This window comes from Mesoplodon bidens (genome assembly GCF_964165515.1).
Source record: "Mesoplodon bidens genome assembly, contig: HAP1_SCAFFOLD_123, whole genome shotgun sequence".
NCBI lineage: Eukaryota > Metazoa > Chordata > Mammalia > Artiodactyla > Ziphiidae > Mesoplodon > Mesoplodon bidens.
Window position 1 is genome coordinate 47,571 of NW_027672190.1, and position 24,974 is coordinate 72,544.

A 24,974-nucleotide genomic window follows, 5' to 3' on the forward strand; every position below is an offset into this window, starting at 1 on the left:
CAAAATGAAGTTAAAACAAAGTTTGTGGTTTCTTTTTTATCTGATGCACAGCTATCAGGATTTCCTACGTTTGATATTTAATCTGAGAACATTTTAAAATATTATTACTCCATTTAAAATTGGAGGGGCTTCCCTGGTGGCACAGTGGTTTAGAATCTCCCTGCTAATGCAGAGGAAATGTTTTTGAGCCCTGGTCTTGGAAGATCCCACATGCAACGGAGCAACTAGGCCAGAGCCACAACTACTGAGCCTGCGCGTCTGGAACCTGTGCTCCACAAAAAGACAGGCTGCACTAGTGAGAGGCCCGTGCACTGCGATGAAGCATGGTCCCCGCTTACCACAACTAGAGAAAGACCTCACATAGAAAGGAAGCCCCAACACAGCCAAAAATAAATTAATTAATTAATTAATATATATGGAATAATTCCATTATATACTACAAACACTATGAAAGAAACTCCAATACAAAGCGTTAATGACAGGAGTCAATCTGTATTTACAGTTTTACAAATTTTACTTATATAATGTCTTAGAAGATAGCTGAATTTTCGTTATTTACTGACTTTAATGTATTACATGTTTTGCTTGAAAGATGTCAGGGATATCCAGCCTCACAGAAAAAAAAAATCAATAACATTTTCAGATGACTGTTGATATTTAAAATTATATATATATCAAAACTTGACAAGCGATATTTCTTTAAAGTTTAGTTGAAAGGTAAAATACTGATCCACATCAATACCCACTGTCTTTCTCTGTATTTTGAATGGCTCTTTAGTTAATGCACAGTTCTGTATCATAATGAATTGGTCTGGTCATTTGGAAAATACTGTGTTTTTGGGTTATCGACAGCCTCCTAGAACAGAGTGGAAAATTACCCTTTCACCTGATAAAATGAGGATAAAAAGGACATAATGTCTTAGTATTCTTAAAAGAGTTGTGATCTTTTGGACTTGAGGAAAGAGTGCTGCCAACCTCCACTGCATTAGAGAATCTCTCATTTACTATGTCTTCTCACTAGACAAAAGCAGAAACCTTTCATTTGCTATCTTATATATTCTAACTACTTAAGTAGTACCTAGTATTTGCATGATAAAATGAAAGGAAAGATAAACACTGGGCAGGCAAAATAACACTGAACTTTACAGAGACGCCCCAGATAGATCCCTCTATAATCTAGCTTCCAGAGTTCAACATTAGCCGTAACCAAAAACCAAAGAAAAAAAAAAAGATGGCTGAGGACAGGTTTAAACTCACAAAAGAAAGATGTAATAAGTTTTCAATAAATATCTCCTGGAAGAAAGAGTGAGTGGTAGAGAAAAGAAATAAGGTAAGAACTGAAGGAAAGAGACAAACAAAAAAGTCCTAAGGTGGGCTTCCCTGGTGACACAGTGCTTGAGAGTCCACCTGCCGTTTCGGGGACATGGGTTCGTTCCCTCATCCAGGAAGATCCCACATTCCGTGGAGCGTCTGTGCCCATGATCGATGGCCGCTGGTCCTGAAGGTCCAGAGCCTGCGCTCCACAATGGCAGAGGCCACAACAGTGTGAGGCCCGCATACCAAAAAAAAAAAAAAAAAAAAGTCCAAAGGCAATAAGACAGATAACCAGAAAAAGACAGGAGAAAAGTGAAAAACAAAGCTGAACCACATACCATATCCATTCCACTCACCTTGATATCCCAAGGTTGGAAGAGAAACTGTCGATTCAGATTGGATTTTACTATGGTGTCCATGTCTGTAATGGTGATTGCCACACCCTCCCCACAGCCTAGCCCAGTCATGGCAAAGGTCTTGAGTAGCTCACAGCCAACGGCCCCTGCACCCACCTGGGAGGTGGCCAAGAAGAGAGACACAAGATGGTTAGGGTCACTGGGTAACAAAACCACTCCTCACTCCTCACTACCCCTGCAGAGGGCAAGAGAGGGTAAGAGGATCTATGACTGCATATTTAAGTCACAGTGCCATAAAAATCCATGGTCCTCTAAGGAAAGAGGCACAAGACCAGGATATAAAGGACCTGGTGCGAAGAAAATGGAAGAGGGATGAGATGAGGGTACAAGCCAACACCATCCCTTGTACACCACGAGGAGACTCCAGAAGAGGTGGCCAGAGCCTAGGGGACCTAAAGGTAGCTTTTGACCACAAGGTTCTCTCACCAAGAAGTATCTCTGCTTACCCAGCTTCTCTTGCAGGTCAGAGCCAAATACAGCCACCTGCCCATCATAATGGTTCTGGCACTGAGTCATGTGAAGGGAAGAGAGGGTTAGGGAAAAGCCACGTTAAAAAGATCCACAATAATGTCTTCTCCATGGGCCCAAATCACATACTGGTAGGCACGTGTCCTCTGTAAAGGCCTCTTTTTCCACAGGGAGACACTCAATGGCATCAAAGAACAGCTACTGTATAACAGGCATAAACTTTCCAGAGCAGCCCTGAGGAGTCGGTTAGAAAGAGAATGTGATCGCTGGTTAATCAGAGCTGGAAAGCAAGCAGCAGGGCTGGAAAGGAACCTGGCCCAGGCCCAGCACTGTCCGTCTCCACTCACGCTGACCTTCATAAACTCCTGGGCAGCCACAAAACCAGTGAAGGAGTTGATGGGTGCCAGATCCCCAGGGGCCATATAAGCCGGCTTCTGGATGAGGTCTTCATCCAGACTGTTTTGCTGCACTGCTGGCAGAGCTTGAGAATTCAAGCCTGTGCTAGGGTCACCAGTTCTGTTGCATCCTCCTGGAAGGAGTAAAAGAACAATCACACCACTGTGGGGAGAGGGAGAGGTAGAAAAACTAAGTAGATGAAAAGGCATAGAGCAGCTTTGGTTCAAGGACCTGGTTGGCTTGCCCACCCATCTACCTCATTGTGGGGCCGAGAGGGCTGACCATGCTGGGCACGGAACTGGTGCAGGACCTGGAAGCCAATTTGTAGCTGAGGAGGGCGAGAATACTTGACAAAATTTGTTATCACAAAGTCCGGCTCTGCCTGTGAAGTAGGCAAGGTTTTCTGTGAAGAACAAGATATCAGAACCAAAAAAGTAAAATCGTGGAGATGCCTGGAACCCTACAACACACCCTCCTGCTCATAGTCACAAAGCTTATCCTCTTAGTTACTTTGACTTGACTGACAATGCCTCCACAGATGTAGTCAGAGAAATTGGAGGTATCACAGATACTAAAGGTGTAGGGACCTGGGGGATGAAAAGAATGAAGGGTTATCTGTCAATTCATTCCCTCCCAAGATCAACAGCACTATCAAAACAGGAATATGAAAACCTCCCACCTTCTTCCTCACCTAACACCCTCCCCCATACAGTGGGAGTTTGGAGTTAACAGATATAAGCTATTATATATAGAATGGGTAAACAACAGGGTCCTACTGTAGAGCACACAGAAATCTATTCAGTATCCTGAGATAAACCATCATGGAATAGTATATGAAAAAGAATGTATATATAGATAACTGAGTTACTTTGCTGTAAAGCAAAAAGTAACTAATTTTAAATCAACTATACTTCAATTAAGAAATAAAAATAATGTATCGTACATCATAAAACAAAATCAAAAACGAAAACACAATGCTGATTTCTTCAGACAACACAGGTATTCTATGCCTAAATGCCACTCTAGAGAAAAAGAAGTAAGGCCTGAAAGGATCAGATGGCAACTACATAATTTCTCTAGAACAGACTCAAAAATATTAAAGGAACACAAAACACAACTCCAAAACGCTAACATTCACAATTACCTTCCATCCATCAACACTTACCAGAAACTTACCAGCAACATCTGTGGCTTTAGTTTTCATTAAATTTGTAAATTTTTTGTCCATTATTTCTTCAAAAACTCTTTTGGCCCACCCCTTTCTTGGGAATTTCTTTGACATGTGAAATACATTTATAATAGATGTTTTAATGTTCTTGACCTGTGATTTTACATAACAGATGTGATTAACAAATTAACACAGAAGAAAAAATTAGGAAGTTTAACAAAGTAGAAGAAACTATGCAAAATACAAAAGGTGTGTGTGTGGGGGGAAAGTCAAACAAGTCAATTGCCTTAATACTCATGTAATTGGAGTTCTGGAAAGAGATAATGATATGGCAGTGAGCTCCGAAAGTAATATTTTCAAAAAACATGTGGGCAGAAATTTTCCCAATTTCATAAAACTATAAACCTATATTTAATAAATATTTAATAAACTGCAGAAGAGACATGGAGAAAACTATACAAATGTCTATAATGTATTATATATATATATATTCCTCTGTGCTCTGTTTTTGCCGAATCCCATGTTTTGGTATGTTGTGTTTACATTTTCATTCACTTCAGAGTATTTTCTAATATCTCTTGGACACTGTTTGACTCTTTTATTACTTAGGAATGCATTGTTTAATTTCCACATATTTACAAGTTTTCACAAGTTACTCCTATTACTGATGCCCATTATTCTTTCCTTTGTGGTCAGAGAACAATTTGGTGTGATTTAAATTATTGACACTTGTTTTATGGCCTAACGTGAAGTCTATCCTGGAGAACATTCCTAGTTCAAGTGAAAGGAAATTGTATTCTTCTGTTCTTGGGAGGAATGTTGTGTACATGTCTGTTAAGTGCACTCGGTTTATATCATAGTTTTGTTTAGGTCTTCTCTTCCCTTGGTGATCATATGTTTTGTCATTCATTTGGATATGCTGTTGAACCTATTTATCTCTCTCTCAAATTTTGTAAGTTTTTGATTCAGGTATCTGGAACTTTTTTGTTAGGTGAGCATTTGTTTATAATTCTTGTGTATTTCAACAGATTTACCCTTTTATCAATAATATATTATTAATCTAATATAATAATACAGTAATATATACTGTCCTTTGTCTCATTTTTTTATTTAAAATCTTTTTTGTCTGTTGTTAGTATAGTCACTATAACTCTCTTTCGAGTTTTCTTGGCATGAGACTTATCTTTGCAACATTTTACTTAAAATCTATTTGTTTCACACTAAGATTTGTCTCTTTAACAACATATAGGTGGTCATGTTTTTAAAAAATCCATACTGACAATCTGCTTTTTAATTGGACATCTTCTAGTGTACCACTTTTATGGTTATTTGTTATTTCTTTTACTATATACATTTTAGAGCCATTTTATTAGTTGTTACTCTGGAATTAGGTTGTTATAAAGTAAACTGACAGTTTCTACCAACCAAGTTCACATTAATACCAACTTAATTTCAAAATATGAATTTTTTCTTTTATCTAGTTTATCCTTTTTCTTGTGTTGTTCTTATCATAAATTACATCTTTATACACTTTTTACATCAGCACCAATTAATTTTTTTTTCCTGTGGAGTAATGCTTTAAATCAGGTAAGAGAAAAAAGTAACTGCATTTGTTTACTATTGTTGCTTTAACACATTTACAGGAATTCAATTGCTTAAAACTTTACAAATTGTTCTCTTAAAATACTACATGTTACAAGTCCCAAATCCATTTTACTGGGCTAAAGTCAATATGTTGGCAGGATTGGGTCCATCTGGAGACTCTGCTGGGAGAATGTATTTCCTTGCCCTTTTTTTTTTTTTTTTTTTTTTTTGCTTAGTGGTTGCTAGTATTCCTAGTCTAGTAACCCCTTCTACTACCTTCAAATACATCAGTTCATTATCTACTTCTGTCATCACATTAACTTGTCCTCTGTCACCGACATCTCCTTCATTCCTCTTATAAGAAGCATTTTGATTAGATCCACCCAAGGTAACCCAAGAAAATTTCCCATCTGAAGACTCTAATATAATCATATATGCAAAGTTTTCTGCATAAAATAACATACATGTCCTGGGGATTAAAATGTGGGCATATTGGGGGACTATTATTCAGACTACAATCATACAAACAAAAAAATCGTTTAAATTATCCTCTATATTTACCTATATAATTACTTTTACTGATTTTCTTTCTTTCTCTGGATTTGAGTTATCATCAAAGTGTCTTTCATTTTAGTTTGGACTCTCTCCAAGAATTATCTCATCTTGTAGGGCAGATAGTTAGCAATAAATCCTCTCCGTTTTGTGCTTATCTGGAATTGTCCTAATCCTGTCCTCAGTTTCAAAAGATGGTCTTGCTGCATATAAAATTCTTGGTTGACAGTTTTTGTTTTTTTTTCTTTTAGCACTATGAATGTATCGAAGTGTTTTCTGCCCTGCATGTTGTCTGATAAGTAGTCTTTTTTTTTTTTTGGCTTAATTGAGAATCTCTTACATGTCATGGGTTGCTACACAGTGCTTTCACAATTCTCTCTTGGTTTTTGGCTTTCAGTAGTTTATGATATGTGTTGCTATGGATCTCTTTGAGTTTAACCTGCCTTGAGTTTGTTTAGCTGAGCGAATCTGTATAATGATGTTTTGCATCAAATTTGGGATGTTTCTTGGCATTAATTCTTAAAACTTTCTTTCTGCCCCCATAATTATTTTGACAACTCCCCAGGTTAAAGTACATCTGCACTGGGTGACCTCCAAATTATGTCAAATATAGACAGTCTTGCAAACGCAGAATTCCAAGGAATATCTCAGTCACATCAGATAATGATAAATCTTTGGAGATGAGGTTCTGAAAGAATTCTCACTTTGTTCTTCTCCTTCTGGTGGCTACTCGGATGCAAAAGGAATGCATACTCTTTCAATATGTACTATTATTATGCTGGAAAAAAGGAGGATGGGATTGTGACCATTTAAAGTCTCTAGAGCTTGCTGATCTTACCAAGATTCAGTCATTTTTAAACACGTAAATACTTCCCTAGTTCCCGTGAAATTTTGTCAATTTCCAGAGTTCTGAAAAAGTTGAGTCTGACAACTTTGTAGGTTTGTAATGTAAAGAATTTTTGGAGGGCCTTACACTATCATCTTCTGACATAACTCATTAGCTGTCCTTTCTGAGGAAGAAACAATGATCCTTTCGTGTTCCAGCCCGCAGTTGGCACAAGAGAAGTGTTGGACCCTTACAGTAATTCTTTCCATGATTATCAGCTGTGTGACCTGAAGACAGGGACCTCACTTCTCTGGGCCATCTATAAAATGAGGATAATGATTGTAACTTTCCCCATTGGTAGAGTTTAAAGGACTAAATATGAATAAAGGGCATAAAAAAGAGTGTGACACACAGTACATCCTACCTAATTAACATTAGTAGCTGGAATACTATTAAATTACCTGGTGTATTATGACACCTGATAAAGACTTACATTCACCACACTGTAAAGATCATGTAAGTATTTGCTGTTCTTCTTATCATCACCTTCATACCACCAATGGATGCTGAAAAGAAATTGCCTGTGATCACACAGCTGGGAGAGAACAATGCTGGATTTTTCATTTAGAAACTTTGCAGGTAACTGACATACTGGACCAGAAGGCTTTCCCTTCCTCATATACAGAAGTATGTACTTCTTCGCTAGACACAAGGCTCACAACTCTGTAACCCGTTAGGGAAAATTATACATAGTTTATGTACATGAATGAGCAAAGGCCATACTCTTCATGATAGATGTACATCTGTCCTAAGTAGAGCCTCTCTAAATTGGGACTATACTTTCCCTCATGAATAACCAATGCATGTAATTTTGCATGATAATATCTGTGTCCCAGCAGCACAACTGTTCTTTCTCCATTCCTGACAAGAAGGGCGCCATATGTTCATGAATGGTAGTAAAACTATAGAAAATGAAGTCCTAATGGTACCCTGTTTCTCTCCAGATCCCAGTTGACTATCTCCAGTATCCTTTCTTAGCCTGATTTGAAGACTATCTTTACGAGAAAAGTGATTTCCGATGAATCGAATCTTATTGACACAGATCTCCAAATGCTTGGAGGACCCTATAATGGAACTTGGGTCACAAAAGTCATTCTGGCAAGATCCCAACACTTGTACTAGGACCCTTACTTAAACAATATTCCTCAAATCCTGCCTTGATTAGAAATCTCCAATTTTACCCAAATCCACCTCCCTTTGGAGAACATTGCAAATACCATGTGCTATCGAAACATGGCCACCAATGACCATCTGCCAAATATTCCTAAGCCCTGGAGCAAAATGATATGCCCCCAAAGAGACATCCAAATCCCTCCCCTCAGTCCCTAAACACCACCTCTATAGGTCCCCTCCAGAATAGACATCCCCTAAATGGCACCATGGGCCATAGATGCAAAGACATACCTCAGGGTATACCTGAAGTTTAGATCCTTTCTACAAATGACATGTAGGCTTTTAGACAACTTGAACTCCTCTTGACTCATGAAACACTCTTATTTACCATTGCAACAAAAAGAATAGGAATAAACATACCCGGGGAGAGAAAAGAGTTGTATGCAGAACACTATAAGATGCTGATGAAAGAAATGAAAGGTGATACAGATGGAGAGATATGCCATGTCCTTGGGTTGGAAGAATCAACATTGTAAAAATGACTATATTACCCAAATCAATCTACAGATTCAATGCAATGCCTATCAAACTAGCAATCGCATTTTCCAGGGAATCAGAAGAAAATATTGCACAATGTGTATGGAAAAAAAAGACACCGAATAACGAAAACAAACTTGAGAAAGAAAAACGGATCTGGATGAATCAGGCTCCTGCACTTCAGACTATACTACAAAGTTACAGTCCTCAACACAGTATGGTACTGACAGAAAAACAGAAATATACATCAATGTAACAGTATAGAAAGCCCAGAGATAAACCCACTCACATATAGTCATCTTATTTTTGACAAAGCAGGCAAGCATATACAATGGAGATAAGACATCCTCTTCAACAAGTGGTGCTTGGAAAACTGGACGGATACATGTCCAAGAATGAAATTAAAACACTCACTAACACCATACACAAAAATAAACACAAATGGATTAAAGTCCTAAATGTAAAGTCAGACATAACCAAACAATTAGAGGAAAACTTAGGCAGAACACTCTATGACATAAATCACAGCAAGATTCTTTTTGACCCACCTCCTAGAGAAATGGAAGTAAAAACAAAAATAAACAAATGCGACCTAGTGAAATTTAAAAGCTTCTGCACAGCAAAGGAAACCATAAACAAGACCAAAAGACAACCCTGAGAATAGGAGAACATATTTGCAAATGAAGCAACTGAAAAATGATTAATCTCCGAATTTTACCAACAGGTCATGCAGCTCCAAACCAAAAACACAAACAACAATCCAAAAATGAGCAGAAGATCTAACTATACAGTTCTCCAAGGATGATATACAGATTGCCATAAAACACATGAAAGGTTGCCCAATATCATGAATCATTAAAGAAATGTAAATCAAATCTACAATGAGGTACCACCTCACATTAGTCAGAATGACCATCAACAAAAACGGTACAAACAATAAATTCTGTAGAGGGTGTGAAGAAAAGGGAAACTTCTGGCACTGTTGTTTGGAATGTAAATTGTTACAGTCACTACGGAGAAAAGTATGGAGGTCATAAGAAACTACTACTAGAAATAGCATATGACCCAGCAATCCCACTACTGTGCTTATACCCTGAGAAAACCATAATTCAAAAGGAGTCATGGAACACAAATTTCATTACAGGTCTATTTACAATAGCCAGGACATGGAAGCAACTTAAGTGTCCATGGACAGAAGAATGGATAAAGAATGTGTGGCATATATATATATAAAATGGAATATTACTCAGACATAAATAGAAATGAATTTGAGCTCTTTGTGGTTAGTTGGATGGACTTAGAGTCTGCCATATTTCGTGAAGTAAATCAGAAAGAAAAAAGAAAAAACTGTTTGCTAAGACTTATGTACGAAATCAGAAAATAAAAAGGTTCTGATGAACGTAGGGGCAGGAGAGGAATAAAGATGCAGATGTAGAGAATCGACTTGATAACACTTGCAGGGGCAAGGATAAGCTGGCACGAAGTGAGATAGTCATATAGACGTACATACACTACCAAATGTAAAATGGATAGCTAGTGGAAAGCAGCTGCATAACACAGGGAGATAAGTTCAGTGCTTTGTGACCACCTAGCTGGGTGAGATAGGGATGGTGTGAGGAAAATGCAATAGGGAGTGGATAAGGTAATATATGTATATCTATAGCTGATTCACTTTGATATACAGCAGAACCTAATGCAATATTGTAAAGCAATTATACTCCGATATAGGTGTTAAAAAAAAGGAATATGCTGTCTATAAGAGCCATTTTAACTTTAAGGACACACATAAGCTAAAGGTGTGGGAATACAAACTGATAGTGCAAACACTTTCCAAACAAGAGCAGGACTGGCTCTCCCAATCTCATGTAATACAGACTTTCAGTCACAGTATATAAGGTCAGTATAAAATAATAATGGATCAATTTATCAAGAGGTTATAATAATTGTAAATATATATGTACTGAATGTTGCATGATTAAACAAATATTTAAATCAACCATTAAGAGATCTGATAGGAGAAAACAACAGTAAAAATAATAATACTAAGGAACTATATTATCCCACTTTCTACCTTAGAAAATTAATAAAGACACAGAAGGTACCTAATAAACTTATAGAGAACTTCCATTCATCAGAACCAGAATCCACATGCTTCTTAAGTGCTGATGGAACATTCCCCCTGATAGTCACTGCCTTGGTACATAAAGCAAGCCTTAACAAATTTAAGAACATCAAAACCACATTGAGCATCCTGTTTTATCATAACGTTATGAAGCTAGAAATCAGTAACAAGAGAAAAAGTGAAAAATTCCTAATATGTAAAATTAAACAGCACACACTTGAAAAATCTATGGGTCAAGGAAGAAGTCAAAAGGGAAATCTGAAACTACCTTCACATAAACAAAAATGACAACATACCAAAACTTTGGGGATGTAGCATAATCAATCTAAAGAGTGAAGTTTTAGCATTCATAACTTCTTTTATTAAGAGAAAAGAATGATCTTAAATAAACGACATATCCTTATACATGAAGGCCTAGGGAAAAGGAACAAATTAATTTCCAAGAATAAAAGGAAGAAATATGAAATTTTCAAATGGAAATCAATAAAACAATAATCATATAATTATTTAAAAACTGAATCCAAGAGCTGGTATTTGTAAAGCATAATAAAATTGACAAACTTTAGCTAGACTAATGAAGATAAAAAAGAACTTAATAAATAAAACTTTAATTGAAAGAGGAGAAATTGTGACTGACACCATAGCATACAAATAATAATAAAGAAAGCTAAAAAACAGGGTCACACAAATGCATAAATCTCCACTAACTCTAATGTACCATGTTGCAAGACCATCACGAAGAAGACAAAAAAAAAAGTATGTCTTGATCATACAAATGATGAATTAGAAAATTGATTCAGTATTCAAAACTCTCCAAACAAAGAGAAGTCGAGGATCAGATCATTTCATGGGTGAATTCTACTGAACATTTAATGAAGATTTATTGCCAGGCGTTCCCAACCCTACCAAATAACTAAAAAAGAGGAAACATTTCCAAACTCATTTTATAAAACCAGCATTTATCTGATTAACAAAGCCAGATAAAGATATAACAAGGGAATCACAAAACAAAACAAACAAAAAACGCAGAACTTACAGGCCAATATACTTGTACATATTGATCGAAAAATTCTCAAGAAAATTCTAGCAAACCAAATTCAAGAGCACACTAAAAGGATCAACATGATAAGGTGGGATAACTCCTAAGGATGTAAGGGTAGTTAACATATTAAAATCAATACTTTTAATTAACCACAGGAACAGCATGCAGAAGAAATGTTTGAAAGTATTTTTTAGACTTTCTTGATTAAAGCTCTCAACTAACTGTGTAGCAAAGAAACATTTTAAATGTAATAAAGGTCATATATTAACAAGCCCACAGCTAACATCATATTCATGGTGAAGAGCTGAAAACTTTTCCTCTCAGACAGGAAGAAATAAAAAATGCCCACTATCACCACTCCTATTCAACATAATATTAGAATACCTAGCCAGAAGCATTAAGCAAGAAAAAGAAAAGAAAGGGATCAAAAGTGGAAAGGAAGAAGTAAAAATGCCTCTGTTGGAAGATAAAATATGCTGTATGAAGGAAATCCTAAAGTCTCCACCAAAAACCGCATGAAATTGTTAGAACTAATAAACAAATTCAGTAATGTTGTTGGCTGTGAAACAAAAATACCAAATTAGTTGCATGTGTATACACTAACAAGAAAATAGCAGACACAAAAATAAATAAAACACTTCCATTTACGGCAGTACCAAAAACAATAAAATGTTAGGACTACATTTAAGCAAGGAGACAAAAACATCTGTACACCTAAAAATATGACATTTACAAAAACTGAAGAAGACACAAGTGAATAGAAACTTATCCCATATTTCTGAATTGAAACAATGAATACTGTACAAATGTTCACGCTACCTAAAGCCATCTATAGTTTCATTTGTAACCCAATAAATTTTCAATGGCAAATATCCTAGAAATAGAATAACAATCCTAAAAATTGTACAAAACAACAAAGGAACCTGAAAATAGCCAAAACAATTTTCAGCAAGATAAACAAAGCTGGTTGCAACTCACTTTCTGGTTTCAAACTATTATACAAAGTTATGGTAATCTAAATAGTGTGAAATTAGCATAAAAAAGACAATAGACCAATAGAATAGGACTGACAGCCCAGAAATAAACTCAGCCATGTCCAGTCAACTAACCTTTGACAAGGACGACAAGAATAAACAATGGAGTAAAAATAGACTTTACACTGAGTGGTGTTGGAAAAACGGGATATCCACACAGAAAAGAATAAAATTGAACACCCATCTTAGACGATTCAAAAATTAACACAACATGAACAGAAATCACAACATGCCTAGAATTAAACAGAAAATAATCTCCAAGGCATTTGTCTCAGCAATGATTCTTTTGGGTATGATACCAAAAGTAGAAGGAACAAAAGGAAAATTCAACATGTGTGACAACATCAAATTTAAAAGCCTCTGCACAAAAAGAAACTTGAACAGAGTGAAGAGACATTGAACAGGAGGCATAAGAATTCTCCTATGGAATGGGAGAAAAGATTTGCCAACAACATGCCTGCTACGGGACTAATGTCCAAACATAAAAGGATTCAATTAAAAAAAAAGCTGAATAATCTAATTAAAACGTGGGCTGAACACCTTAGCAGATATACTACCTTCATAGGAGACCTACAAATGACCAAGAGACACATGAACATTTGCTCAACATCTGTAATAGTAAGAGAAATGCAAAATAAAACCCCAAAGAGATGTCAACTCACACATTTCCTAGTGGTTATTATGAAAAAGAAAAGACAGAAAAGTGTAGTCAAGCATGTAGAAAACTGGGAAAACTTACAGACTGTTGGTGGGAATATACCTTAGTACAACCACTACATAAAATAATTAGGATGTTCCTCAAAGTACTAAAAATAATACCACCATATAACCTAGCAATTCCATTTCTGAATATACATATTTGAAGGAAATGAAATCAGTTACTTTACTGAGATATTTGAACTCCCATGTTCACTGTATTAATATTTACCAAAATATGCAAGGCATAGACACTAACTGTTTATCAATGAATAAACGGATTAAGAACTGTATATATTACCACAATGGATATTATACAGCCATATAAAGAAAATCCTGCAATTTGTGACCACATGAAATCAACTTGTGGGCATTATGCTTAGTGAAACAATCAGAGACATAAAGACAAACTGTGTGGTCCCACTTATTTATTAAATCTAAACAGCAGAGGTCATCAAAACAGAGAGTTGATATGTATTTAATAGGTGTGGGTTTGGGAAAAATAAGGAGATGAGAGTCAAAGAGTACAAATGTCCTGGTATAAAATATGTAGATTCTTGGGATCTAAGTTACAAAATAGTGACTTAGTTACCAACACTTTATTGCATATTTCAAGGTTACTAGGAAAGGAGATCTTAAATGTTCTTACAGCACACACACAAAAATGGTAACTATGTGAGGTGATAGAAGTATTAACTAACATTATTATCACATTATTTCACAACATAGATGTAAGTCTAATCATCATGCTGTGTACCTTATAATTACCAAGGTTATATGTCAATTATATCTCAATAATGTTGGGGAAAATGTATTAAAGATAGGACCTAAATGTTTCAAAGCCTTTGAGTAAAGATAAGGAACAAACTTCTCAAGATTGGCCTTGGCAATAATTTCTTGACAATGACAGCAGGAGAGAAGGCAACAAAATCAAAAGTTAAGTGAAGTGAAATTGACCTGAAACATTCCTACATAATAAAGGAAACAATCAACAGAATTAACAGGCAATCTATAGAATAGTATAAAATATTTACAAACACGTACCTTAGAAGTGGCTAATATCCAACATACATAAGGAAAGTGCAAAACCTCAGTAGTGGGATATCACCTCATATCTGTTAGATTGGCTATTATCAAAAAAGAGAAGACAGCAGGCATGACAAAAGGGAACCACCTTACACTCTTGTTGGGAATGCTGATTGGTGTAGCCACTCTAGAAAAGAGTTTGGAGGTTCCTCATAAAACCAAAAATTAGAACTACCAAATCATCCAGAACAAAATCTTTGGTTATTTATAAAATGGAAGGAAAAATGCCGACTCTAAAAAACACCTGAATACCATGTACACTGCACCATCATTCTCAAATGCCATACCAGGATAACTACACACTTAGCCTGAATAGATGGATAAAGGAAAGGTGCCCCAGCAAGTTATTTTGTGTGGCAGGAAAAAAAAGTGGCACAATAAAAATATATTCAGGCATACTAGAAATAAAATGGTGCCTTTGTAGCAAAATGGGTGCACCTTAAGGGCACTATGTCAAGTCAACATCTCTAAGAGTAAGAGATGTTGAGAAGAAGTATGATGAAAGAAGAAGTAAGAAGTACTTAAGAAGTAAATCAGACAAATAAAAACAAAAATGGTGTAATCTCACTTATAGGAAAAAAATTAATCTTCGTTGCAGGTTTTTCTACTTCATCACTTTAAATATATCCTGCCAGTCCCTTCTGGCTTGGAGAATTTAACAACTGTCCTTCACAATCTCTTCCAAAATATAGCAGAGGGAGGAACACTCCAAAACTAATTCTATGGCGCCACAATCACCCTGATACCAAAACCAGGCAAAGATATAATAAAAAAAAGAAAACTACAGGCCAATATCACTGATGAATATAGATGCAAAAATCCTCAACAAAATGGTAGCAAACAGAAGCCAACAGCACATTAAAAGGATAATACACCATGATCAAGTGGAGTTTATTCCAAGAATACAAGGATTCTTCAATATATGCAAATCAATCAACGTGATACTTCATATTAACCAATTGAAGGAGAAAAACAATATGATCATCTCAATGGATGCAGGGAAACTTTCGAAAAAATTCAAACCCAATATATGATAAAAACCCTCCACATAGTAAGCATAGAGGGGAGTTTCCTCAACATAATAAAGGCCATATATGACAAACCAACAGCAAACATCATCCTCAATGGTGAAAAACCGAAAGTATTTTCATTAAGATCAGGAACAAGACAAGGTTGTCCACCCTCACAGCTCTTTCTCCACATAGATTTGGGCGTTTCAGACACAGCAATCAGAGAAGAAAAGGAAATAAAAGGAATCCAAATCAGAAAAGAAGAAGTAAAGCTGTCACTCTTTGCAGATGACTTGATACTACACATAGAGTATCCTAAGGATGCTACCAGAAGATGAATAGAGCTAACCGATAAATTTGGTAAAGTAGCACAATACAAAATTAATGCACAGAAATCTCTGGGATTCCAATAGGTTAATGATGGAAAATCTGAAAGAGAAATTAAGGAAACACTCTCATTTACCATTGCAACAAATAGAATAGAAGGAAACATACCCAGGTAGACAAAAGACCTGTATGCAGAAACCTATAAGATGCTGATGAAAGAAATGAAGGAGGATACAATGAGATGGAGATATATACCTTGTTCTTGGGTTTGAAGAATCAACAGAGTGAAAATGACTGTATGACATAACGCAATCTACAGAGTCAATGCAATCCATATAAAAATACCAATGGCATTTTCGAGGGAACTAGAAGAAAAAAATTCACAGTGTGTATGGAAAAAAAAAACAACAAAAAAAAAAACACATGCCGAATAGCCAAAACTATCTTGAGAAAGAAAAACAGAGCTAGATGAATCGGGCTCCTGGACTTCAGACTATACTAAAAGCTACAGTAATCAAGACAGTATGGTACTGGCACAAAAACAGAAATATAGATCAATGGAGCACGGTAGAAAGCCCAGGGGTAAACCCACAGATATATGGTCACCTTATTTTTGATAAAGGAGGGAAGAATATACAATGGAAATAAGACATCCTCTTCAACAAGTGGTGCTGGGAAAACTGAATGGCTACATGTACAAGAATGAAATTAGAACACTCCCTAACGCCATACACAAAAATAAACACAAATCGATTAAAGGACTAAATGTAAGGTGAGACACTATCAAACACTTAGAGGAAAACATAGGCAGAACACTCTATGACATAAATAACAGCAAGATTCTTTTTGACCCACTTCCTAGAAAAATGGAAATAAAAACAAAATTAAAGTAATGGGACATAGTGAAACAAAAATTTTTCACAGGAAAGGAAACTATAAACAACACGAAACGACAACCCTCAGAATGGGAGAAAATATTTGCAAATGAAGCAACTGAAATAGGATTAATCTCCAAAATTTACCAACAGCTCATGCAGCTGTAAACCAAAAAACACAAACCATCCAAAAATGGGCAGAAGACCTAAATAGACATTTCTCCAAAGATGATACCCAGATTGCAATAAAACACATGAAAGTTTGCTCAACCTTTCATGTTGAGCATGAATCATTATAGAAATATAAATCAAATCTACAATGAGGTATTACCTCACACTAGTCAGAGGAGCCGTCATCAAAAAATCAATATACTATACATTCTTGAGAGAGTGTAGGGAATAGGAAACCCTCCAGCACTGTTAATGGGAATGTAAATTGTTACAGTCACTATAGAGAACAGTATGGTGGTCATTAAGAAACTAAAACTAGAACTAATATATGACCCCACAATCCCACAACTGTGCATATACCCTGAGAAAACTATAATTCAAAAAGAGTCATGGACCACACAGTTCATTACAGGTGTAATTACAATAGCCAGGACAGGGAAAAAGCTAAGTGTCAATCGACACATGAATGAATAAAGAAGGTGTGGCATATATATACAATGGAATATTACTCAGAGATAAAGAGAAATTAAATTGAGCTATTTGCAGTTAGGTGGATAGACTTAGAGTCTGTCATACTGTGTGAAGTCAGAAAGAGAAAAAGAAAAAACACTTTGCTAACACATATATATGGAATCTAAAAAAAAGTTTCGATGAAGGTAGGAGCAGCACAGGAAAAAAGATGCAGATGTAGAGAATCGACTTGAGAACATGGGGTGTGGAAAGTGTAAGCTGGCACGAAGTGTGCGAGTGGTATGTACATATATACACTACGAAATGTAAAATAGATAGCTAGTGGAAAGCAGCTGCATAGCACAGGGAGATACGTTCAGTGCTTTGTGACCACCTAGCTTGGTGGGATAGGGAGGGTGGGAGGGAGATGCAAGAGGGAGTGGATATGGGAATATATGTATACCTATAGCTGATTCATTTTGTTATACAACAGAAACTAACACAACATTGTAAAACAATTAAATTACCATATAAATGATAAAAAAAAACACAATATGTTGTCTACAAGAGCAATTTTAACTTTAAGGACACACATAAGCTGAAGGTGAGGGAATAGAAACTGATAGTCCAAACAGTTTCCAAACAAGAGCAGGACTGACTCCCCCAATCACAGGTAATACAGACTTTCAGTCAAAATAGTTCACAATTGATAAAGAAGGTCAGTATACAATGATAATAGATGAATTTATCAAGAGATTATAATAATTGTAAATATATATGTACTGAACGTTGCAGGATTAAACAAATATATAAATTACCCATCAACAGATCTGATAGGAGAAATCAACAGTAAAACTAATAATGGTAAGGGACTATATTCTCTCACTTTATACCTTAGGATATTGATAAAGACACTGAATGTACCCCATAAAATTATATAGAAGTTCCATCCAACAGAATCAGATTCCATATTATTCTTAAGTTCAGATAGAGCATTCCCTAGGATAGATGCTGTCGTGGAATATAAAGCAAGCGTTAACAAATTTAAGAAGATCAAAAGCACATTAAGCAACATTTTTGATCATAATGTTATGAAGATAGAAATCAATAACAATAGAAAAAGTGAAAAAAACTAATATGTAGAATTATACAGCACACACTGGAAAAACCTATGGGTCAGGAAAGAACTCAAAAGGGAAACATGAAACTACCTTCAGATAAACAAAAATTACAATATACCCAAACTTTGGGAATGTAGAAAAATCAGTCTAAAGAATGAATTTTTTTTAGCAATCATAAATTCTTATATTAAGAGAAAGGAATGATTTAAATAAACAACTTAAACTTATGCCTGAAGGATTAGGAAAAATGAACAAATTAAGCACGAGGAATAAAAGGAGAAAGTAAGAAAGATTCAAATGGAAATGAATAAAATGAATATCAGATAATTAGGAGAAAATGAATCCAAGTGATGGCATTTGGAAAGGATAATAAAATTGACAAGCTTTAGCTAGACTAACAAAGAGCAAAAAAGAGCTTAATAAATAAAACTTTAACTGAAAGAGGAGAAATTGCAACTGACATCATAGCACACAAATCATTATAAAGGATGATAAAAAACCGGGTCACACAAATGGATAAATCTCCAACAACTCCTATATAAAATGAAGCAAGACAATCATGAAGAAGCAAAAAAAACAAACAAACAAAAAATATCTTGATCATACAAATAATGACTTAGGAAATTGAAGCAGTATTCAAAACTCTCCCAACAAAGAGAAGCACAGGATCAGTTAGTTTCACTGGTGAATTCTACTGAACATTTAATGAAGATTTATTGCCCGTCCTTCCCAAACTCTCCCAAATCACTACAAAAGAGGAAACATTTCCAAACTCATTTTACATAACCAACATTTTCCTGAATAACAAAGCCAGATAAGGAAATAACAAGGGAAACACAAAACAAAAGAAAACAAAACAAACATACAAACAAACAAGCGAAAACCACAGAACATACAGGCTAATATCCTTTTATATATAGATGCAAAAATTCTCAACAAAATTCTAGCAAACCTAATTCAATAGCACAATAAAATGTTCAACGTGATAAGGTGGGATAATTCCTGGGGATGCAAGGGCAGTTAATGTTTTTAAATCAATAAATTTAATTTATGACACGAATAGCATGCAGAAGATATGTTTGAAAGAATTTTCTAAATTTTCTTGATTAAAGCTTTCAACTACCTGGGGAGAGAAGAAACATTTTAAATGTAATAAAGGTCATATATTATCAAGGTCCCAGCTAACATCATATTCATGGTGTAAAGCTGAAAATCTTTCCTCTAAGACAGGAACAAATAAAAAATGCCCACTCTCACCACCCCTATTCAACATAATACTAGAAACACTAGTCAGAACCTTTAGGCAAGCAAAAGAAATAAAAGGGATCAAAAGTGGAATGGAAGAATTAGAAATGTCGCTGTTTGAAGATGACATATTACGTATGCAGGAAATCCTAAAGACTCCACCAAAAACCCCGTGAAACTGTTAGAACTAATAAATGAATTCAGTAATGTTGTTGGATATGAAATAAAAATACAAAATTAGCTGCATTTCTATACACTAACTAGAAAATAGCTGACAGAAAAATAAAGAAAACACTTCCATTTACAGCAGCACCAAAAACAATAAAATCTTAGGAATACATTTAAGCAAGAAGACAAAAACATGTGTACACCTAAAAATATGATATTCACAAAAACTGAAGAAGAAACAAGTGAATAGAAACTTATCCCATGTTTCTGAATTGAAAGAATGTATACTGTTAAAATGTTCATGCTACCTCAAGCTGTCTATAGTTTCAATGGAATCCCAATCAACTTTTCAATGGCAATTTTCCTAGAATAGAATAACAGTCCTAAAAATTGTACAAAACAAGAAAGGACCCTGAAAATAGACAAAGCAATTTTCAGCAAGATAAACAAAGCTGGATGAAACTCACTTCGTGGTTTCAAACCATAATACAAAGTTACAGAAATCAAAATAGTGTGAGACTAGCATAAAAACAGACAATAGACAAATAGAATAGGACTGAGAGCACAGAAATAAACTCAGCCATGTCCAGTCAACTAACATTTGACAAGGATGACAAGAATAAATAATGGAGTAAAAATAGGCTTTACAGTGAGTGGTGTTGGAAAAACTGGATATCCACATGGAAAACAATAAAATTGAACATGCATCTTAGACAATTCAAAAATTAACACAACATGAGCAGAAATCACAAAATCCCTAGAATTAAACAGAAAAAAAATCTCCAAGACATTTGTCTCAGCAATGATTCTTTTGGGTATGATACCAAAAGTAGAAGGAACTAAAAGAAAATTCAACATGTGTGACAACATTAAATTTAAAAGCCTCTGCACTAAAAGAAACTTGAACAGAGTGAAGAGGCACTGAACAGGAGACATAGGAATTGTCCTGTGAAATGGGAGAAAATATTTGCCAACAGGATGCAAGCTACAGGAGAATGTAGAAATATAAACACTATCAGTTAAAAAAAAGCGAAAAATCTAATTAAAACGTGGACTGAAGATGTTAGCAGATATATTCCCCCCACAGGAGACATACAAATGACCAAGCAACACATGAATATTGGCTCAATATCTGTAATAGTAAGAGAAATGCAAAATAAAACCACAATGAGATATCAACTCACACATTTCCTGGTGGTTTTTATGAAAAGGAAAAGAGAGAAAAGTGTAGTCAAACATGTAAAACACAGGGAACACTCACAGACTTTTGGTGGGAATGTAACTTAGTACAACCACTATGGAAAATGATACGGATGTTCCTCAAAATACTAAAAATAATACCACCATATAACCTAGCAATTCCATTTCTGAATACACATATTTGAAGGAAATGAAATCAGTTAACTTACAGAGATATTTGCACTCCCATGTTCACTGTATAAATATTTATCTAAAATGTGCACGGCATTGTCACTAACTGTTTATCAATGATAAAAAGGCTTAAGAAATGTATATGTTACCACAATGGGTATTATACAGTCATATAAAGAAATTCCCGCAATTTGTGACCACATGAAATCAACTTGCAGGCATTATGCTTAGTGAAACAATCAGACATTAAGACAAACTGTGTGGTCCCACTTATTTATGAAATCTAAATGGTGAGTTCATCACAAAGAGAGTTTATACATATTTAATAGGTGTGAGGTGGGGAGAAACAGGGAGATGATTGTCAAAGAGCACAAATTTCCTGTTATAAAATGTGTAAATTCTTGGGATCTAAATTAAAGGATAGTGACTTCGTTACCAATACTTTATTGCATGTTTAAAAGTTACTGGGAATGCATATCTTCAGTTTTCTTACAGAACACACACACAATTGGTAACCATGTGAGGTGATAGAAGTATTAACTAACATTATTATCACATTATTTCACAGCATAGATGTAAATCTAACCATCATGCTGTGTACCATAAAACTACCAACGTTATATGTCAATTATATCTCAAAAGTGTTGGGGAAATTGCTTTAAAGATAAGACCAAAAAGTTTCAAATCCATTGAGAAAAGATAAGGAACAAACTTCTCGAGATTGGCCTTGGCAATAATTCCTTGGCTATGACAGCAGTAGAGCAGGCAACAAAACCAAAGTTAAGTGAATTGAAATTGAACTGAAACATTCCTATATAATAAAGGAAACAATCAATAGAATTAAGAGGCAATCTACAGAATAGCATACAATATTAGAAACAAGTACCTGATAAGTGGTTAATGACGAACATATATTAGGAAAGTGCTAAACATCTGTAGTGGATTATCACCTCATATCTATTAGATTGTCTAATATCAAAGAAGAGAAGATAGCAGGCATGACAAAAGGGAACCCTCCTACATTCTTGTTAGGAATGCTGAATGGTATAGCCGCTCTAGAAACCAGTTTGAAGATTCCTCAAAAAGCTAAAAATTAGAACTACTAAATCATCCAGAAAAAAACTCTTTGGGTATTTTTATAAAGGAAAGAAACACACAAAATCATAAAGACACCTGCATCCCATGTACACTGCACCATCATTCTCAAATGCCATAACAGGAAACAACAAACTTAGGCTAAATAGATGGGTAAAGAAAATGTGGCACAGAAAAGTATTTTGTGTGGCCGGAAAAAAATGTGTCACAATAAAAATATATTCAGGCATAGTAGAAGGAAAATGCTGCCTTTTGTAACAAAATGGCTGCACCTTGAGAGCACTATGTTAAATCAACATCTCTAATAGTAAGAGATTTTGAGAAGAAGTACGACGAAGAAAGAAGCACTTAAGAAGTAAGTCAGACATATAAAAACAAACATGGTGTGATCTCACATATTTAAAAAAAATATATCTTCTTTGCAGGTTTTTCTCCTTCATCACTTAAGATGTCCTGCCAGTCCTTCCTGGCTTGGAGTGTTTAACACCTGTCTTTCTAAAACTCTTCCAAAATGTAGCAGAGGGAGGAAAAATCAAAAACTAATTCTATGGAGACACCATCACTAATACCAAAAGCAGACAAAATATCAAAAAAATAAATGAATAAATAAAACTGAAGGCCAATATTACTGATGAATATAGATACAAAAATTCTCAACAAAATAGTAGCAAACAGAATCCAACAGCACATTAAAAGGAAAATACACCATGATCAAGTGGGATTTATTCCAGGAATACAAGGATTCTCCAATATATGCAAAGCAACCAATGTCATACACCATATTAACAAATTGAAGTAGAAAACACATATGATCATCTCAATAGATGCAGAGAAAGCTTTCGAAAAAAATCAACACCAGTTTATGATAAAAACCCTCCACATAGTAGGCATAGAGGGAAGATTCCTGAACATAATAAAGGACTTATATGACAAACCCACAGCAAACATCGTCCTCAATGGTGAACAACTGAAAGTATTTTCACTAAGATCAGGAACAAGGCAAGGTTGCCCACCCTCTCAACTCTTATTCAACATAGTTTTGGATGTCTCAGCCACAGCAATCCCAGAAGACAAGGAAATAAAAGGAATCCAAATTGGAAAAGAAGAATTAAAGTTGTCACTCTTTTTTTTTTAAATTAACAATACAGCAGCTTTAATAGGGTAACAGTCCAGAGAAAAATGTTACATTAGGCACTTGACATCTCATTTAAATTATTTTCTTAAAACTAAAAGGTTTCATTTTAACAGATAAATTTCAATGTACTTTTTAAAACTGATTGTTAATTAAAGCCTAAGCAATTATAAAGAAAATACACAATGATATTCAACCAGAGGTTAATTTTCTGGTCATACTGACATGTTAAAATACTTTTCTTAAAATTTAATTTACCTGAGACTGAGTTCTCAGGTATCTTTTTGGTTAAAAATATTTGTTAAGATAGGTGATAATTGGACTATTTTTATATTGACAACTGAAATAAAGCTATAAACAGTCAGTGTTTAGGGACCCAGAACCAACTTGTCAAAAAAGTACATTTTATACCCATAATATCATCATTTTCACATGATTATCCTTTCAAGTTATCATAATCTGTTACTGGCTTCTTGTCTAAGAATTTACAGGCCTAAGGTGAGGCTGTCAGGTAAATGACTGGCATATACAAACCAAAGACTGTGTTCAGGACAAGAGAGCCACACCCAGTGCCTGATGGACAGGATTCACCCATTAACCCGTCACTTTGGAGTCTGCCTAACAGGAGCAAGTCCTCCGAGTTCTGACAGCCACATACGGACAAGAAAGGCTGCTGAAACTTATTTAATTAGACTTAGAGGTACTACTGCTGTTAGGAGTCTGTTTATAAAGATTTTTAATCATACGTTATAATTTTTTTTCAGGTAAAAAACTTGGTTCCAACTGTTACAGGCATAAAAGTATTTCCCCTGGGATTTCCTTCACATCGAGAAGGTACCCATATATTTTTAAATAGTCTTCCTAACTTTGGGAAAACGTTGCCCTCCCTCCAACACCCACCCCACATGAACATAACCAAATCAGTTGTAATAAAGTACAGCACACAGAAATGACTGTCGGCCTCTTATGAGGACACTGAATGCCATCCATCCCACAGGTTCACTCAACAATCTGCATGTGTTCCTGAGGAGAAATCCATCGAGTCCCTTTGCTGTTGTGACATCTCCAAAGTCAGCTTTTCCCGTATCAATCATTCTGGACTTCACCCACCATGCTCATCTCATTTGGATTTCAATGCTTCCTCCCATTCAACAGCCGATTCAGAGTTCTTGGGAATTGCTGGAAATATTGATTGCATTTTACTTCGAAAGTCTTTTATACTGTGAACTCCTAAAGCCTTCCAGACTGCGAAGCTGATCACACCAACCCCACACCAGGCGTAAAGTGAGCCCCACCCCAGGGCTCGCAAGGCAAGGGAAGACCCGCTCTCCGGTAAGGCAGCCGTGGCCACAGTTCCCTGCGAATGTTGGAGGGTCTCCTGCAGAGGCGGGGGGCTGTTGTGGCTCACCATAGGGACAAGGACACTGCCAGCAGAAGTTCTGGGAGGTACTCTAAAGTTGTCACTCTTTGCAGATGACCTGATACTACACAGAGAGAATCCTAAAGATGTTACCAGAAAATGCCTAGCGCTAATCAATGATTTTGGGAAAGTAGCAGGATACAAATTTAATGCACAGAAATCTCTGGGATTCCTA

General features: G+C 35.6%; 1 pseudogene across 1 annotated transcript in view; it reads right to left on the reverse strand.

The window, feature by feature from the left end:
• Nucleotides 1-24,974, reverse strand: part of LOC308610492 (ubiquitin-like modifier-activating enzyme 1) — a 59,980-nt pseudogene that overhangs the window by 14,401 nt on the left and 20,605 nt on the right. The window contains exons 3-9 of the transcript in view: nucleotides 7,714-7,848; nucleotides 3,084-3,181; nucleotides 2,851-2,997; nucleotides 2,552-2,727; nucleotides 2,328-2,432; nucleotides 2,157-2,237; nucleotides 1,671-1,826 (exon numbers count right to left, since the gene is read on the reverse strand). The product of the transcript in view is annotated as a ubiquitin-like modifier-activating enzyme 1 (transcript). The remainder of the gene's footprint in view (nucleotides 1-1,670; nucleotides 1,827-2,156; nucleotides 2,238-2,327; nucleotides 2,433-2,551; nucleotides 2,728-2,850; nucleotides 2,998-3,083; nucleotides 3,182-7,713; nucleotides 7,849-24,974) is intronic.